Source organism: Armigeres subalbatus, chromosome 2, assembly GCF_024139115.2.
Source record: "Armigeres subalbatus isolate Guangzhou_Male chromosome 2, GZ_Asu_2, whole genome shotgun sequence".
In the NCBI taxonomy this organism is placed as follows: Eukaryota; Metazoa; Arthropoda; class Insecta; order Diptera; family Culicidae; genus Armigeres; species Armigeres subalbatus.
The window spans coordinates 306,484,646-306,505,536 of record NC_085140.1 but is presented as its reverse complement, the minus strand read 5'-3'; the positions used below and the strand labels follow the sequence as shown (position 1 = coordinate 306,505,536).

Sequence of the window (20,891 nt, the reverse complement as noted above, 5' to 3'; positions counted from 1 at the left end):
TTGCATTATTTAGGGAAATTTTATATTTGTTTATTGCTTATATCCTGATTTCTTTATTGATAATTACCTTTTATTTTAGTTGCCTGCAAGCAAACCCTGGACTGGAATCCGGCAGGACATTGCGGCAGAGCCAGACCCATAGGCTCATGGCGACGTAGTCTCAATAAAGAAATAAAGAAAGTCGACAGAAATCTGACCTGGTCAAGACTAAAGCGAGCACCCGCCCAGGGTGGTGATCTTTTACGTTGGCCCTGTGTACCCCTAAGGGTGCTCAGGACACATGAGTGACCGAGTGAGTGAGCTGGAAATCAATAAGAAAAGTGTTCTCTCAACTGTACGACTCAGAACCTGAACAGGAGTGTGCATAAGAGCCAAAACCATAAATTTGGTAGAATAAATTTTAGCTTCAAAACTTCGTTTGTATAATATCGTTTGTTTTGAGCTGATTCCCTCATTTGTTTAGTCACAAAGGTTTTTGCATTGTTTTTTGACGTAGGACTACGTCTGTGTTTTCTATATTGGGGTACACTTTACGATTTCGAAAATCGGGGACCGTCACGAAAATATGATAGACTTTAAGCTTTAATATCAAAGCCGTTTCTCGATGGATTTTCAATTTTTTTGGACCATTCGATCAAGGATGAGTCAACGCTTCTTTGTATTTATTTGAAAATACTGATTTTTAACTATTTATTATCGATAATTGATCAAAAAAATTTAGAAATAAGTAAACTAACCAATCACGTACATGCATCACTAGCACAGACATCAAAAATCAATCACTTGCGGGTTTGGATCTAATCCTCAGTATGAACAAGATTTTACGCATAGCAGATGCATCAAAGCGATCGTAGCGGAGCGGACACAGCATCACGGAGGCGTTAATAACATTTTCAAAGAAAATCCATTGCATTGGTGGTGGTGCTCGATGTGTTGTGCTGCAGATCATTCAACCTCAATGAACCAAAATTTCATACGAAGAAAAAGTTGACCATAAAAATAGCACTGTGGCGATCCCGCACCGCCAGTGCCGATGCTGAAAATGTATTACAAATTGTGGTGTCAGTTAGTTGGAAAGGAACATTGGGAAAAGAAAATTGGTTCTTCTCAGAACCAACATTTTATAGTAAGAAAGAGTTGATTGCGAAAATGCACTATTTCGGTGGCATCGGGTTAGGCGTGGTAGCTTGGTTGCTGTTAGTGATTCCATCCATTGAAATTCACTACATCATCTCCCTCCGACGCGCTATCAAATTCGCTATTTACGATTGAGTTTTGCCCTTTGAAGAAAGTTTATTTCAGATAGTCGGATCAACCTTCTTTTGTATAAAATCAATGAAGACGCCACCTCAGTGGAAACTTTCTACAGCAATCACCCATCGGTGAACGTCGCTCGGAAAGACCAAGATGCCAAGAGATAATGTTTGGTAATATGGGGAAACTTCGTCTTGAATAAAATTTCTTCTGTTATTCCTCGTAACAATACGCATCTAAGATAAACAACATCTCATAACCAAATTCAGAATCGAGAAAAATTCATAGGATTCTTAGAATTTGTCATTCTCCGAACGGTCCGTTGTCTGTGGAATCCTGATTGAAATGGCTCGCGCATGCTGAAAGCAGCTTTCTTATATCTAATGAAGTAATTCCATTAGCCCCGCCCCTTCATTAATCGTTATGAGTGCAAATTATATTTACACCCATTTCAGCTCACAAAGGGGTGGGGCTTACGGGTTTAATTTATTAAATACAAGAAAGCTGCTGTTCGGCGCGCGCGAGCCATTTTGATTGGGATTCCACAGAAGTCGGTTCGACATTAGATGCAGCGGAGCGGACACAGCAGCACGAAGTGGGTGGCAGTGTGGCAATGCTGCAAATTTATTTCAACCTTTGGAGGCTTGGCGAAAAATCATCAAGTGGCGATCGGACAGTTGCAACGCTAGGTGTCGACAAGCGATTGGATGTAGTTAGTTATTGGAATGGGAATTGGGAAAAGAAAATTGGTTCTTCTCAGGACCAACATTTTATGAAAAGAAAGAGGTAATTGCGAAAATGGACTGTTTCGGTGGCATCGGGTTTGGCGTGGTAGCTTGGTTGCTGTTAGTGATCCCATCATGTCAAATTTACTGCCTCATCTCCCTCCGACGCGCTATCAGATTCGCTATTTACGAAGTTTTGCACTTTAAAGAAAATTAATCTCGGATTGACCTTATTTTGTATAGAATGGTGGCTCGGAAAAAAACTGTTTTCAATTCCCATGACTAACAGAAACAAAACCAAATAATTTTGACAGAAAATTTCACTTTCCGCCAATATGACAGCATAATCGATGAAGACGCCAATACCTCTTCTTAGATAAATAGTTTGAGTCATGAAAAGAACTATGTGTAATTAATTCTTGAAGTTCTCCTCACTTTGCCACGTACGTTCTCATCGCGGGCGAAAACCAAACGTCGCAAGTAAATATATTTGGTTTGGCCACTTCTGATTCATCTTATTTCTCCTTTATTTCGGACATTTTTGAGGATGGTGTCCTCTTAGGATTGTGATATCCTCCACTGAAAGCCCGTCGAGTGATTTCAGCGGCGATGCGGCCGATGAGTCATGTTAATTCCATGGTTAGAAGAAGCAAAATCCATCCAACTGGGATCAACTATTCGCTTTCTTGATTCAGTTGACCTCCGAGCAATTTGCTCAATGTTAATAAAGAAACACAAATTATTATTTCGTATAGCTACGTAGTTCTACGTCACCTTTGCGTACAACCCGATTGGGCTGCACCTTTGAGTTTTTGTATGTTCTATTAACGAGCTCGGTGGTCGTGGAGGAGGAGGTCGTGGGTTCAATTCCAGGCTTGTCCCTTTCCTACTTTGTATTTCTATCTTAGTTCTTTCCGTGTTTCACGTTCTACCAAAACGATTCCTACTGTTATAACCTTCCACACAATCCCAAAACCTCCCGTGGCACCTATGAGAGGTCGTAGAGCTCCCTGCATCTTTCTTAAGTAGGTGTCCAACAAACCATCCTTCCCCTTGCTCAGTATTCGCAAGGACGTGGCTAGGACAGACCTCGACTATTGGAGAGTGCATTGCTTACATCTAAGAGATATTGATTAGTCTCAAATCAATATCTGTGGTAACGGATAAAAATGATGCTACTCTCATACAATAGTCTTGGCTTGTACCACCTACGAATTTGTGCGAAATGTTCAATGCTAATGCTAATGTTTTTTTGTATGTTCTATTCTACTTAGCTGGTTTCGAAACAATTTTACTAGATGTGATCAATTAAGGAGTAGCTTGGGATTAGTAAATTACTCACATCACCTGCCTCAGTCTACGCAATACGACTATTAATCAAATACATCATTAATCAAATACAAAATTGTAAATTTCCCTAAATGTATTTGAACCATAAAAGTTTTATTGAAATCAGTTGAAACTTTCACAAATAATCAGTAAAATGAACGTATTTGGGATAGCAAAGTTTTATTAATCTATTGATTTATTGGTGGATTATTAGTTGTAAGCAACACCAAAATTTCTTCTACTGTTTTAAAACAAATATCAAAAATAGCAAGCAACTAGTACAAAAATAAAAGCACGTGGCACACTACTGTTAGTCAATAGTTACTGTCAATTATAATAAAATATGCCTCTATCTTTGTCTTCAACTTGAAATTAATTCGAAGCCATCATTGCAATTCCCAACCGGTTGCGCGGCCCAAGTATCGACCATTAACTTTAATCAATCAATTTACAACAACAATTGTGTACTCGCAGTGTAACGATTTTATTACGACGCTAGAATTGCAAATCACCGATTGCTCGTCGGGAGTCTAGGTACTTTTTTTGCCTGCGGAAGCGCTTGCTCTGAATTCCCACGTGCCCTAACTTCCAATTTATTTCAATAACTCTCGAACTGAAGAGGTTCTGCGAGGATCTTTGTTTCGGGCTTGAAAATACAGCAGCAGAAGTATAGAATCAACATGTACCTAACCTTATTACTTTTGAATGACGGACGACCCACACAGCAACGCCCACAATAACACCTATGATAACAAGACTTGTATGTAGTTTGGATAAGTTTATACATCCAGTGCCCCCTGTTGATATGAACCCAATTTGTTTTGCACTTTTCTCACCTATCGTTTTATGCAAAAACGCCGCATAGGGTGAATCAGTGGATGTGATTTACCAGATTACACATCAGAGTTCATTCCACATTAATGCATCTCAATCTAGTTGCTATCTGCGATTGACGTTTTCTCCCTTCCGTGTAAATTGTAAGTGTGAAGTGTGAATAAGTGTAAAGTGTGAAGTTCTTTGTACTTCTTTATAAGTGGCCCGAACCCTGGTAAGCGTGCTAGTCACATGATATACAAACGCATAATTGGTGACTTGGTTTAGAATCCTTGCGGTTTACAACTACAAAAGTGCTCAATGACTACCAATCTTCGAGACGGTAATGCCTCAGACGAGGATGCGAGGCCAGTAAAAAGAATTCATTTCAAATCTTCTTCTTCTTCTTATTGGCATTACATCCCCACACTGGGACAGAGCCGCCTCGCAGCTTAGTGTTCATTAAGTACTTCCACAGTTATTAACTGCGAGGTTTCGAAGCCTAGTTACCATTTTTGCATTCGTATATCATGAGGCTAACACGATGATACTTTTATGCCCAGGGAAGTCGAGACAATTTCCAATCCGAAAATTGCCTAGACCGGCACCGGGAATCGAACCCAGCTACCCTCAGCATGGTCTTGCTTTGTAGCCGCGCGTCTTACCGCACGGCTAAGGAGGGCCCCTTATCATTGAAGGTAATAAAGGGTGAAATGATTGCTTTCTCAATCATCTTGTGCAGTCGCAGAAGTTTTACTAATGTTTATGCTAATAGTAATGCAACAAACTAACATCTAACTAACATAGGTCAAGTTGTTTTGATTGTAGATAAATCCGAAGACCGAGAGGGGAATTTGCTGGCAGACAAGACTATGGTGGCAGCCAGGTGGAGGTGAACGGTGAAAATGAAGGTATATTAAAGAGACGGCAGACTTCAGTGGGCTGGTCACTTAGTGCGAATTTCGGAAGAACGAATAGCGAAAACAATATTCAACAGAGAACCAGATAGGGGTCAGCGACTTCGTAGAAGGCCACGAACACGCTGGCTGCACGCGGTGGAATCGGACCTGGGGACCCTGAACGTTCGGGGAAACTGGAGGAACATCTCCAAAGACCGACGATTATTGAGCTCTACAATACGCCAGGCATAGGTGTATCGATGATGTAGCCAACCACGTATCCAGATAGGTAAATGCGAAGAATCTTTAAGCTAAAATGAATCGAATATTGCTGATTCCAGCGCCACCCTACTACACGCGATATCCTCCATCGCATCCCCCGACAGCTCAGAGGGGATAGTTCATATCTGGATTCTGGTGTCGCAATGTGTTTGTGAACCTATCATCTCCATTCCACACATCGCCCAAGGTTCAAATTTCCACCGTATTATCATCAGCTGTGTGACGCAGGTGTGATGATTCTCAGGCCAAAGCAAAAAAAAAGGTTGTTAGCGCATTTCGTTCGTTTGCTCCTCTCGGTTGGATGGCGACAACGCATCATTCCCTGGGCTTGTGGACGTTCTCAGTGCGATTGTTTTTTCGGTTCGGATCAAATAACAAGAGCAAACCGGATCGCGAACTGTGTTATACATATTCTAATGAGCTGAGCCGGCATACCGTTAAGGGGGAGGTTTTGGCGTCGCGAGGGTTCCCCATACATGGATGATTTTTGAGTCACGAAATTTTAATTATATTCTTTGATATCGATATAAGCCGGATATCTCGGGATTTCTTGGATTGAAAAAAAAAACTTTTTTAAATATGTAGAAATTTTAGACATTCAAAACATAAATATTGAACGGTCCGTATTCGATTACAGTTACAGACTGTATGGATAGAATACAACAAACATAAGAACGTCATGCCGATTCGGTACAGTCGATCGATGGAAAAAGAGTATGTATTTTTCTTCATATTTATCCATTTGCTTAGCCCTCCCTAGACAAAAATTAGCCCCCAGGAATGGAAAGAGACTTTTTTTAGAGATATAAATTTTTAACATATAGCATAATGAATTACTGAAAAAGTTTGAATGAGATTATTTCTCATTTCTGAGAAAGATTCCTGTGTGTCAATGAAATTGCACTTGGTCACTTGGTGTTAATTATCAAAGCATCAAGGTAAGCTTGATATGAACAACAACGGAGAGCCACCAAAATATCAATCAAAGCAAACATGGTACTTCGCAAGCAGTCAAAGACATGTGGACATCCATCACGGACTGGAGTGACAGTTTACCAGCAAACTTCCGCTTGCCAAGCAGCATGATAATCTCCACATTCCCATCAGCATCCGAGAAGGATTATTTCAGAATCATCGAAGCATTCCAACTAGAATCCAAAAGAATTCCATTCGGTTTCGTTGAGGAATACCCTTGGGAATCTGTGGGGGATATCCTTCATAATCTATGGTAAATTTACATCAGAATCTCTCGTTGTATTGCTTCGGAATTTGTTCGAAGATTTGCTTCGGAATCCCTCGAAGATTTGGTTAGGACTCCCACAACGTATAACTTAGGAATCCCTTTTCGAATTGCTCCGGAATCATTCGACGATTTGCTACCGAATCCTTCGTTGATTTACTACGGAATCTCTCGACGATTTGCTTCAACATCCCCGGAAGATTCCCTAAGGAATTACCGGAGGATTCTTTTCGGAATCCCTGGAAGATTAATTCGAAGTCCCTCCCTCGACAGATTGGAATCCTTTTACGATTTGCTTCTACATTCCTGGAACATTGCTTACGAAATCCCTGAAACATTCACGTTGGAATTCATAGAGGATTTCCGTCGAAGTCTCTGAAATATTTCCGTTGGGACTTCTGGAACATTCCCGTCAGAATTCCATTCGGCATCTCTATAGAAAGATTTTCATTGGAATCCCTGAAACATTTCCGATGGAATCCCTGTAATATTCCCATTGGAATTTCTGAAATATTCCTGTCGGAATCACTGGAAGATTTCCGTCGACATCCCGGGAGGATTTGCACTACCTGGAACATTCCTGTCAGAATTCCTGGTGGATTGCCTTTAGAATTCCTAGAGGTTCTCTTCGGTATGCATGGAGGACTCCCGTTTTAATCTCTGGAGATTCTCGTCGGAATCCTTGGAACATTTCCATCGGAGTCACTAAAGGATTTTCATCGGAATAATACTTTTTTGTCATTTGAGATCGATAGGATATTTATGAAATATGCAAAAATATCCTACCGGTGGAAACCTGACGACGGTCCGTCACATATTGTCCTTTGAGTAAGGACCAGTGGTGCGAATTCTCAGTCTCAGTGACTGAGATTTGTAGGATATTGATAAAATTGCCGGTAAGACACGCGACTACAAAGCAAGGCCATGCTGAGGGTGGCCGGATTCGATTCCCGGTGCCTGGCAATTTTTGGATTGGAAATTGTCTCGACTTCCCTGGGCATAAAAATATCATCGTGGTAGCCTCATGATATACGAATGCAAAAATGGTAACCTGGCCTAGAAACCTCGCAGTTAATAACTGTGGAAGAGCTTAATGAACACTAAGCTGCGAGGCGGCTCTGTCCCAGTGTGGGGATGTAATGCCAATAATAATAAGAAGAAGATACCATTGCCTATTCACACTCACTTCCTAGCAGTGAAAACTGAAAATGGTTAGCAGTGTTGTCCTACACTCAGGGCAAAAACATCTGCTCTTTGATATTGTTGAAATACCAATCGATTCACTCGAGTAGAACACTTGATAAACAATAACAACTCTCGTGAGGCCATCACGATTGTTTTGTAAACAATTCTCTTTTCACCCGTTCCCTTAATATACATGTAATAGTCAACTGTGGTAGGATGTATTTTATATGACATTTGTAGAGTTTCAATTTCGAATTATCCAAATGGCTGCACGGGCAGTGCAGCCAGTTCAGCTGAAAAACAACTTGTTTAATAAATAATATTTTATGTTTCACAACCATAACATGTAATATATTAGCCAAAACGGACGATGAAATTCAATATAGTTATCAGTTCTCAAACCTATTCCGTGTGTTTTTATCACAACGAAGGGAAACTTCAACAGATATTACTCAATCTAAACGATTCGATAGTAGTGATGTCCAATGAGCAGCTCGAAGTAGCTCGAAGTTGTTCCCGTCCTGCTCGTTCTTTTTTGTCAACAAATGGGCATGAGCAGGACAGGGAGAAACTTCGAGCTACTACAAGCTCTCATTGGACAGCACTAGTTTTAACTAAGTAAGTTCAACTTGTAAGTTCAAAAAATGCACACAAGAGCCACAGGAGCGCGCGCGCTGGAAATACACTCCAGTGTATTTTCAGTGCGCGCGCTCCTGTAGCTCTGGCGTGCATTTTTTTTTTGACAGTTTGACATGACATTTAGAAAATTCAAATATCCTCCTATTAGTTGAACTTTTTTAGTTAAGACTATAAAATCGTTTAGATGGAGTAATATCAAACAGCAGAATTTTTCGCCTTGAGTGTAGGACAACACTGATATTTAGTAGCAATAATCAAAGATGAAGTAAACAAAAGACCTCTTTTCTCATCACACGCGCAGCCCGCAGTGACAGTCCATTTAGAGATGTCGCAAATTAACCAATTCCTTCGATTAATCGTTGTGATAATCGATTAATTTTGAATCGATTACTTCCCAACGATTAATCGAGATTTTACGACATCTCTAAGTCCATTCAGTTCACTCGTTGGTGCGTGACGTGACGGGCCCAGTATTGGAAAAGGTCGTGATCGTCATAAGACAGAGAGCAAAGCGCCTTTTTCTATTTCAGGCGACCAAATAAAAGAATCGTGGGTTCTTCGATCAATTTCGCATGAAAGGATGTTGTGTTTCATTTTAAAATTAAATTTTCTAAGTTATTTTAAAAGATATGTGTAAAGAATAGTGTCTAGTCGATAAATTAATCACACTCCTCTAATTCACCGAGTTAAAAGTGGTAATAAACACAAAAATAAAGCTGATATTGCACACTTTCATGCCCTGTCACGGACCAAATATTTTTTGAGATTTTTGTACCATGCCATTCATGCTTCGTTTCTATAGATATTGAAAGGGGCAGATATGTAAACATCGCGTGACATCTCTCAATAAAAATGAGAAATTACAGTACTGGACGGGCCTTTACTATCATTTGAAAGAAAAAGATAGGAAATTTGTGCTGAATGATCATTAGCTTCCGCCCGCTCTTAGCAAACCAAGTTGGCTAACCTATTCCTGCGTTGTCTTTCTGACTGGATGGCATCGTCATAGGCAAGAAGGAGCAGAGAATACAAAACAAAAGAATTGCACTCAACAGACATAGTTGATAAATTGCACCACTGGTAAGGGGCCGTACACTAATTACGTAAGCAATTTTCCTGGATTTTTCGAGCCCCCTCTCCACATGTAAGATATTTCTCACACAAATCATTTTTTATTTATATGGAGCGTAAGAAAATGGCAGAGCCCCCCCTCCCCCCATAAGTGCTTACGTAAATAGTGTACGACCCCTTAAGGAATGTTCAGTTTATTGAGAGGACACTTTTACATGACGATATAAAACAGAAAGAGGGGTCGTTCAAAAATGATGTCACAAGTTTTGGGGGGGGAGGGGGTCTAAGATTTTGTGACAGTATATGTACAAGGTATACAAAAAAGTGTGACAGAGGGGGGGAAGGGGTCTGAAAATCCAAAAAAGTAGTGGACGTCATATTTGAATCGTCCCAGATTGGTCAATTTTGATGAAGTTTGCTTTATCGTAAAATTTAAGATACTGTCCATTAACTGTATTTTATACTGTATGTATAAAACAGTTTAAATCCAACAATATTGTCAAAGTTTCTCGAATTTCGAGTAAACATAAGTTTCCCAACAGTATTTTTTATAAGCAAAATTGACAGTTGTAAATGTAAATCGGCATGTCAACAAAATCATCAAGAAGATCGGAAAGAAACACATTGTCAATGATTGGTCGATATCCAGAAATAGTAGAGCCTGCCCGAAAACGGTATATAAACGGTTGGAGTTGTTGGAAATCCAATAAATTGAGATTGTTAGGAATTTCTGAGTTAGAATTGTTTCGTTGATAATTGGATTTCTTTTCTAGGTGGTCAGATAATATTTTCAACGAAAAAAAAACAGATTTCTAAAAAAAAGGATGGGTTAAAAACCAACGACAATACAAAGTGTCCTCTATATAAACTGAACAGTCCTAATGCAGGACAAAGTCGAGCGCTACTACTCCCAGGTCTGGGGTAAGTTGGCCAAGTTTGTTAAAATAAGTGAAATATATCAAATGCATCAGTGCAAAATGTTTATAAGTAGAAAAACGGTAGTGTATATAATTTTGTTGTATGTAGGTGCATAAAAAAATCTCAAACTCATTACTTTTCAGTCCTTTTGGTGAACTTTTTACAACTCTTTTACAACGTTCGGCCGAATGCCACTAGGCCTAAAGGGTCGTTTGGCCGAAAGGTTTATTTGACCGAAAGGGTCGTTTGGCCGGAAGGATTATTTGGTCGAATAAGACATTTGGCCGAGTAGGTCATTTGAAAAGTGAGAAATTAGGAGTGAGAAGAGAGACGTCTCAGTTATCATTCGTCATTTCTCCCTTCTCACTGTAAAAAGTAAAAAGTAAAAAGTTCGGCCAAATGACCCTTACGACCAAATTACCTATTCAGCCCAACGACCCTTTCGGCCAAATGACCCTTTCGGCTAAATGACCCTTTCGGCCAAATTACCCGTTCGGCCAAATTACCTGTTCGGCCAAATGACTTCCGGCCTAATGGTTTGTTCGGCCAAATGGGTTTCGGCCAAACGACCATTCGCCCACAAAAACATGGGAGGCCTAATACCCCACCGAGATCGTTATAGATGTCGCCATTCCGCCCAAACACCTTTTCACACATGCCACACGGCCAACCAGCCCTGGTCTCCCATATATAACAATCGACTGAGCACGACAAATTTAGTCAATATTGTCCGTACGTATGTATGAACAAACGCGAAGAACAACATTGGCCAACTTTTCATATTTTTATTTGTGTCTCGAATATTTAAAAGCGATCGCTTGGTGTACATTTTATTGTTCCTGTTTAAAATGTGTTAACTATTTTCAATATTATTTTTCATGGAATTGCTGCATATGAAAAGAAAGAAAATTATCACAACGTTGCGTTGGAATGCACCTCCAAAGCTGGACAGCATAGCTGCGCGAAGGTGGATTCAAGAATGATAACAACCACGAACAACTGTGCTGCTCTTTATCACTGAAAAACCGTAGTTATCAGTAGGTACCTAAGTGTTGCTTTGAGGTGGACGGGTGATTTATTCCCATTATGTGTCTGACTGTGTTAGGGATAAAAATAGCTTGGAACTTATTTGATGAGGTACTCAATAGCCTTTCGCATCACTTTCGCTCGCCACATGGATATATACTTCCCTTGAATTAAACTTAACCTTATTTGTACTAAGGGTACAAGGAGCTTATCGTTGCAATAGAAAATTGCAACGATTTTTGTATAAATTTGGAATTTATTTTATTGGACATTTGCTGCGATGTTTCAATATTAGAAATTCTATGAAGCTCATTGGTACTATGCCACAGAGGCAACTTCAGAATCATTTTCAAAATTTTATTTTGAATCCTCTGAAGTGCCTTCTTCCTGGTATTGCAGCCACTAGTCCATATTGGCACAGCATACAATATGGCTGGTCTAAAAATTTGTTTATGAATCAAAAATTTGTTCTTAAGACAAAGTTTTGATTTTCCGTTTATAAGTGGATATAGACACTTAATATATTTGTTACATTTGGCTTAAATGCCTTCAATGTGATTTTTAATAGTTAATTTTTGATCTAGCAGAAGTCCTAAATATTTAGCTTCGCTAGACCAATTAATTGGAACGCCATTCAGAGTGACAATATGTCTGCTAAAAGGTTTCAAATAAGAAGCTCTCGGCTTATGTGGGAAAATTATAAGCTGAGTTTTGGAAGCATTCGGGAAAATTTTCCATTTTTGCAAGTAAGTGGAGAAAATATCCAAGCTTTTATGCAAGCTACTACAAATGACACGAAGGCTTCGCCCTTTGGCTGAAAGGCCCGTGTCATCTGCAAACAAAAATTTTTGACACGCTGGTGGTAAATCAGGTAGGTCAGAAGTAAAAATGTTATACAATATGGGCCACAGTATGCAGCATGGGTACATAAGTCTGTGTTTCAAACAGCCATCGTGAATTGGAGATTGCTGCCAAACAAGCGAATTGTAAATGCGTCGATAAGAGTTATTGCCTACAAGAGCCTCCCCACTAGAGATAAGATTAATGGTTCATTACAAGAAAACTTAATAGTTATGTCATTCAGCCACGCAATGATACCATAGCAAATCCTGATTCTATCTATAACTAACATCAAATTACATAGAAAACATTTCGAACTTAAAAATCAATGCTGGTCGAAATTCTTCTTGACGACGGACTTCCATACTTCCTAGTGTGCCGCTGTAAGCACGCTCAAAGTAGGCGATTCATAGATAACGAACAACGAACAACGAGGGGGTTTGATACAACGTTCTCGCTCACTTTATGTTGGGGACCATCTTTGGACGTAGGACTTACGTCTCTCTTCACTATACCGGGTGTCATTTCAATATTTCTAAATCGACCGTGTTACGCTGTGTTGAAAGATTTTGAATGATAATAGCGTTTATCCCAGTGAACGGATCTCTTCGGAAAACCCCTTAATCGACAGATCTTAAGTATGCCTTTCATATTCATACTTGATATAACCCGAAAAACTTCTTTCAATAGGCCTAAAACTGTTTTCGAAGCAAAACATTGACTGCACTGAAACCTATAAATATGGGTGCCGCTTGTCCCTCGCGTCATTTGTTCGCTTGATTCTGATGGGTGCAGACACCAGCGAATGAGCTGCCGCTGGGTCTGCTGAGAAGGCATAAAATAGCGCAAAACGATTTTTTTTTTCTTTCATTCTAACCGGGACAAGCAAAGCCACAGCAGCATCGATTCGACAGCAATCGCAACTTTTCGCAAAACAGCATGATCCGCATCAACCGCTTTTCGGCCCGGCAGCGCCGAGGCCACCATCAGCCAAAGCATGCCAGTACAGCCGCAGAAAATGTTCCAGAAGCAGCCCATTCTACAGACCCGACACCGCAGCAATGCCGAGGAGATACCGGCAGCAGCAGCAGAGTCGAGCCGAAACTAGCCGGCATCAATGAAGAGCTGAGGCCGACCGGCTTCAGTGTTGAGTCGAGACCGGCCGGCATTGGTATCGAGCGGTATCAAGTTGAAGAAAATTAAGAGAAAGAACTGCAATGTTCTTGAAGAAATCGCGTGTGTGTGTGTTTTGGTTTCGAGTAAAGAAACCCCCTCGGTCAACCAGTTCCCCGAAAGGAGTTAATTTTCGGTCCTTATCAGGGCCAAGAGAGTTAATAATAATTTTCGCAATTGGGTGGCATTCGTCACTGGTTCGTCGCATGCTGCATTAAGGCAATTCGCATCCCGCTGGTTCCATTGAAGAAACAGCACACGTCAAGCGGATACGCTGCATGAAGACAACTTTGGTTTTGCGCTCCACCCAGGAGCACCCAGCATCAGCCTTACAGTCCGCTGCAACATGACGCAACAGATGGAGATAGAAAATGTATTTCTTTGAAGCAAACGGCTCTTCTGAGAGCCACTGGTATATAATATCAAAGTTTTAAATACCCTCCGCGTTAGAAAATGTACTTGGGTGTCAAAGCCATTATTCTAGAGATAAAATGTTATACGCGAATAGCAGATTTTCAAGATTTTTTATAACCGTGACATAACAAGAACTGTTGCGTTGCGTTGTAACGGAGTATTTTGTAGATTGCATTCTGATAGCTGTCATGTATATTCTTTAACTTTCTTACCCCAACTGCTTATGAATTACTATTTGGGAATTAATAGCAACCCAATTGGAGGTCCAAAATGATAAAGCATGAAAACTACCATTGCTGGCCACGCCTATCTTCTCCGTTACTAGGGAAGGGAAGGAAATGATGATATGACATCTACTTAGTGAGAGGTCAGCGACTCACCGACGCCCTCATAGATGTCAAGGAGTTGGATGGTTGGTAGGGTATTTAGTTTTGGAATATCATCATAAGCAAATGATATGATAAGCTTATTCAAACGTTGGGAGTGACCATGCTAAGAAATTTATGTCACTCCGTTTTCCTAGATGTTTAACTTCCTGGGATGGGACAAGGTATTAGACTTGCCCTGGCTAATAAGCCTAGGTTTAAGCGCCATTGCTCGCTCTCTGAAACGAGAAGAGAAGAATCATATATGGAAAACCCATCCCCGCATGTGCTAATGTCAAATTCAAACTAAAAGTATTTATGTCAAGGATTGAGTGTACTTATTACCCCTCTTTGAAATAAATTATGGAACTAACCCAATGTTAATAAAAAAAACTCCTCGGATTTGTTAAGGAATGTTTTGAAAATCCTCAAAATTATCCGATTGTTATTTTGTTGCCCCCTCAAAATATTATTTTTCGCAAAAACATCCGAGGGGGGGGGACAAAATAGTTTTTAAATATTTATATCGGCCTTATTTGTCAATGTTCAGTAATTAAATGTTTATATGAAGTTGAACTATGGAATTAAATATGAATAATGAAGAAAATTGGATTGATCTCACCGGACTTCTGCATATGTGGCCTTTTGCGTTCCAGGATCTACCTGATCTAAGCGAGTGCAGCGGTATCTTGCTAGAAACGAGATCCTCTTTGACTTGAGCATCGCAGTAAAGCCGCATCACATCAGGCATTAGACTTCTCTCGAACGTTTCATAGTTTGCCCTTAGTGCTTCATAAAGCCGCTGGAGATGATTGCAATGGATGGTCTCGTGATGCAGAACTCCTTTATCCAATATGTTCTCGCGATTCGAGTCCACACCTTGTCACATATATTACAAGTCTTCCTTAGAGATGCAGATTACAAGTTGCGTTGCGTTGCGTTGCGTTGTAACGGAGTATTTCGTAGATTGCATACTGATAGTTGTCATGCATATTCTTTACCTTTCTTACCCCAATTGCTTATGGATTTCCATTTGGGATTCAATGGAAATCCAATTGAAGTCAAAATGATAAAACATGAAAACTATCATTGCCGGCCACGCCCATCTTCTCCGTTACTAGGAAAGGGAAGGAAATGATGATATGACATCTACTTAACGAGAGGCCAGCGACTCACCGACGCCCTCATAGATGTCAAGGAATTGGATGGTGGGTAGGGTATGTGGATTAGGAGTATCATTATAAGCAAATGATAGAAAATTTGTGGAAATACGTTGGGAGTGACTTTGCTAAGAAATTTATGTCACTCCATTATCCTTGCCGATGATTTTCCTCAGGATGGGGCGAAGGTATTAGCCTTGCCCTGGCTAATAGCCTAGGTTTAAGCGCCTTTGCTCGCTCTCTGAAACGAAAAAGAGCAAAAGAAATTAAATTCCCTTCCCCTGACATGATAATGATTTTGATCAACAAATGAATTCTAAGTGGATGAATAAATGATCAAACGGCTGCAAACAAGCCTCTATTGTCGTAGCAGAAGCAAACCCGCCTCAATATGACAGGCAGAAGCACATGTTTGTGATTCAAACGCGATCGACTGTTGTTCAATTTCGATACACATAGTTGGGTAGAGAGAAAGATGTGAAATATTGCTAAAGTAGGATTCGATGGATACGGGGAATTGACTCATATGCCACCGTTATTAGCTGGTTATGGGACAGCTTTCTCGCAAGGGCCACAAAGTGCACCATACATTTTTTCACAAAAACCCTATTCAATATCGTCTAAACAACGACACTTCCTGAAGCACAAATAAGAAAATCACTGTTTCCAGATTTAATGTCTTTCCCGGTTGTTTTTATAGGTTACAGAATATAAAAAACTGGTATTCCTTATAGATTATAAAAACATAAAAATATATGTTGGGCAGAAAACAGATAAAACCTGAGTGGTAGATATACGAACGAATATGAAAAGGAACAGACTTACCGAAGCAGTTATTTCTTCCGTATCAAACCTAGTTTCTTACGCAACTTTTCCGTTCAATATCAATGTCGTCCAGAACTCATAGTCAGATGCACCTGGTACTCGGAACAGTTTCCCTAGTATTCACGAGAACCAACATCGCAATCCAGGTCGATGTGTATTTGAGACGGCCGTTCCAAATGCCTCACCCTTCAATACCGTGATGCCGGTTTTTGGTGAAGTTCTTTTTTTTCTATAACTTGTGCGAGTGCATACTTTTAAATTTTTAAACTGAATACGGTTGGGCACTAGGTAGTTCCTAATAAAAAATCACTTTTCTCCAATATTATATTTTCTATAAAAATCGACAGAATGCCAACGTGAAAATTTTCGCAACTGATATTTCCCAATATTTCACATTTTCCACTTTACGACACTACTCTGTACTTCACTATTTTTATAAATATCCAACATTGAATCCTTCATTGAAAGCTTTTTAATATTTAAAATTAGGTTTAATTGATGGAAAATGATGCAAAAAATTCCTTAGAGATGCAGATTACAAGTACTCCAAAAAGTGTCACAGTGCGCCGAAGAACAATCAGGCACAATATTTCTACCAATTTTGCGATTCACTTCCAATTTTTGTTCATACCACTGACCATTCACATTTGTAACCGAATTTCAGGAAAAGAAATAATCTTAGAATATAAAACTAATTAGAAACGTAAATACAAATTTGCAAAGAAATGACGAACCGAAAAAAACACGTCTGTCTATAGCCGTGACATAACAAGAACTGTGACCGTGAAGTGGACGAAAAACTAGACTTGACCATGCCTTTAAAGACACTTAATATGTCCAAATTTCTCACAAAATCTAATTTAGATAAATAAATCGGTGATAACAGCCTAAACATTATTATAACAGTTTTCGTGAGCAATTTAAAAAAGATATCTCAAAATGAAAAGCTATCAATCGATTTATATAGAAAAAATTGTTTGATACTGTTCGCGCACAAAGCGATCGTGACTGAATGTTCTCCCAAGCTGCCAATTCTAAATTTTCCGCACTTCCCACCTGAACAGCAATTCTTAGCACGATTGCCTGGCTTGTGGCCTGTACCGTGCGAGAAGTCCCGTTAGGAAATAGACGCCAGCAGCGAGCAACAAAAGAAAGAAGAAGAAGCCCATCACGAACGCGTCGATGATGATGACGCTTTGGCTGATAAAAGAACGGGATACAAGACGCTCACTGATTGGCCGACCAATCGGGAAGCAGAGACGATTCAAAATTAAGTATAAAAGAAAAGTGCATTCGCTTACAGAGCATTCAGTCCTTCTTATTAGTTAGACCAAGCCGAAACAAACAGCCTTTTTCAAGGCTATAAGAGTTAAATAATTTCCTTATTCAGTCGATATCGCATGGACTCGGAGGCCCTTCAGTCGAAGCTGCGAATGAGTTGTTGCTGGGTCTGACGAGAAGGCATAAAATAGCGCAACGTGATTTTTTTCCTTTCATTCTGACCGGGACAAGCCAAGTAACAGTAATATCGATTCGAAAGCATTCACACCTTTTAGCAGCATCGACCATACTATCCACTTTTTCGGCCCGGCAAAGTCGAGGCCAACATCAGCCGAAGCATAGCCATCAGTACAGCAGTAGAAGAAGTTCCAGAAGCAGTAAACCCCACAGACCCGACACCGCAGCAATGTCGAGCAGTTACAAGCAACAGCAGCAGAGTCGAGCCGAGGCCAGTCGACATCAGTATCGATCCGAGACAGGTTGAAGAAAAGCAAGAGAAAGAATTGCGATGCTTTTGAAGAAACCGTGTGTTTCGAACAAGAAACTCTTTCGGTCAACCAGTTGTCCATGAAAAAGTTAATTTCCGGCCCTTATCAGGGCCAAGAAAGATAATGATAATGCTCGCAATTGGTCACCGGTTCATCGGTCAGCAGTTCGTATCCCGCTGGTTCCATCTAGAGAAACAACACACGTCGGCACATACCTACACTGCATGAAGACAGCTTTGGTTTCGCGCTCCACCCGGAGCACCCAATACAATCAATACAATTTTACAATCCACTGCAACATGACGCAACAGATGGACATAGAAAATGTTTATTTTCAAAGCATACGGTTCTTCTGAGAGCCATTGATAGACTTACTAAAGAGTTCTTAAAAATTCTAAAATACTCTAGAAATAAAATGTTATACGCGAATAGCAGATTTTCAAGATTTTTTCATAACCGTTACATAACAAGAACTGTGACATATAATGAAATAAATCACAAAAAATTTCACTATTAGATGAAAAATCGATTGAGAGCTTTTCTTTTTGAGATATTTTTCCTATATTGCTCATGAAAATTGTTATAATAATGTTTGGGCTGTTATCGCCGATTTTTTTAATACAAATTAGGTGGCGTGAGAGATTTGGATATATTATACATCTTCAAAGGCATGGTCAAGTCAAGTCCTACGTCCACTTCGCGGTTATGTCACAGACATTACCCACTGTTCGTTTTTTATTTATTATCAGACGTATGGTAAATCACTACTTAGGCCTATGGACCCAATTCCCGGCTCACTTCACAGAAAACTAATGATTCATACCTACTGTTTGGAGGTCGTATGTTTATGCTTGATAATTTCAATTAAGTCTCTCATTCATCTCGCATAATACTCAATATTTTTCAACCATTTATTTTACTCCTAATTGATCCAATTATAGAAAATCAAAATGCAGATTTCAAACTTTCGCTCTTTGTTGCAATAAATACTACAGAGCCGGAGTGAATCTTTCCCCTTTCACAAAACAGTATCATCAAATAAACACCTACCTGAAATCGTCGCAGTGCTCTATACAATCAATGCACGGAGCTGTTCATCACCACACAATAATGCTAAACTCACGCACTTCAATCCTTTATATTTGTTTGTAGCACTAGAACTTATATGAACATATTAGAATACATTTAAAAAAGTATCCTCAAACCGAACAAAAAATCACCTCGGCCTAAGAACTTTTAGCCGCACCGTGCTGCCTAAAGGCCAGGAGCCTTTTTGCCTTTCTCGTATAATAAGTATGAAAGTAAGTAAGTAATTACGTAAGTAGTATGAAAATAATCCTTCATCTGTCTTATACGTTGACGCTATCATGTTATTCTCTCGGTTTCAAAAAGTTAAAAAATATTGTTTTTAAGTTTTTGGAAGGAATTTAGACGGGTTTATATATCTTCTCAACCAATAATATGAAAATATTATGAAAATACTCTCTGGCATCACGTTGTCGTGGAACGTGCATATTTTTGTTGCTAATATTGTTCGGTGACTGAAATTTCATCACGAATTTATTGTATGCTTCCTCAATATTATAGCTCACAGGGTTGTTAGAAATAGAATGAGACTCAATGCGGAAATCAGGGTTTCCAGATAGAATATTTGAAGGCATACGTAAATCGGGTTTCTTCTAGCACAAAATTGACGTCATTGGCAAAAACCAAGAAAGAGACTCCCCAAGGAATGTCAAAATATAATGGAAAAGTGGCCACTAGAGTCCGTCCCACCAAATAGGAGAAAAGCTAAAGTAAAGCTAAAAGAGCCGCATTTGCCAAACCTTTCAAGTTCGCCAATGGATATGGCGTGATTTTGAGTACCCCTGCCAAATTTGTATAAATGACGTTGGTTTAATATTTGACCGCTAAATGGTCTGTGATCTATAGGATGTCAAACACAACACATTTGTGTTGGCAATCATCTGGAGATGAAACCAGGCCAATCTTTGTTAATGTGCTGCTGAAAGTGGTAAAAGAGGTTGTCAGTTCGAATAGAACACATTCGAAACTAAGCGAACAGATACTAACAGTGGCGAGAGCTATTGATGTCTTCACTATCACCTTTCTCGTAAATTAGGAACATATGGACAAGTTGCCTTCGAAAAAAAATACGGACTACCGTCTGGGCCAGGGTTTATCGATGATTGAAGCTGAGATATTACTCTGCATATCGTTTCACCGTCCCCATTGATCGACTGCAATCATTTGCTGGACTATGGTTTTCCGGCCATTGTGCGAGTCTCCATCGCAGTGAAAAACGTCCAATAAGTAACTGAAAATCTGTTTGTATTTACGGCAATCAAATGGTATCGGTGATTTCGATGATACCGTAACAGTCATCAGTGCGACACAAGCGATATTCGTTAACGTCACAATTCATCCCATGAGCATTCCGATAGTACAGGAATTGGTTGTCATTCGAACGAGATGAGATAAGCTTACAATCCTGGGTGCTGCGGTACGATTGTACTGGAAGACGGGACATTATCGGACAAAGCAAATGTTTTCGTCTATACTTGCCTCTTATCGGCTTTTGGATGGCCCATTCACAGCCAAGCGTAGGACCGGGACGGCTGCTGTTGTTCCATCAATGGATCGGTAATCGTTAGTGGAGGCTTGCGTCGCTAAAAATTCGCACTAATGCTAACATCGGTAAATTACTGATGAACAATTCCATTGGGCCAAGTAGACTTCTCAAATCTGCGTTCAATTCGATTTCGAAGAATTTTAAATACTTTCGCCTTCGGTGTTCGCCAATCAACCAATCGACCTGGATGTATTCAAACGGCAAGAGCGCCAGAGTATCATTCAGGGTTTATGCTGGTTTGAAGGCAGTCTTAAAGAATAAATCGTAGTCAGGATTGCTACGGTATCTTGAGTTAGTATTTGGGTTTAAGATGTCAGTATGTGCAATATTGT

At 39.8% G+C, this 20,891-nt stretch overlaps 1 protein-coding gene across 4 annotated transcripts in view; it reads right to left on the bottom strand.

Annotated features, from left to right (window-relative positions):
• LOC134212544 (dual 3',5'-cyclic-AMP and -GMP phosphodiesterase 11-like) overlaps window positions 1-20,891 on the bottom strand; it is a 390,689-nt gene that overhangs the window by 355,031 nt on the left and 14,767 nt on the right. The window lies entirely within an intron of this gene.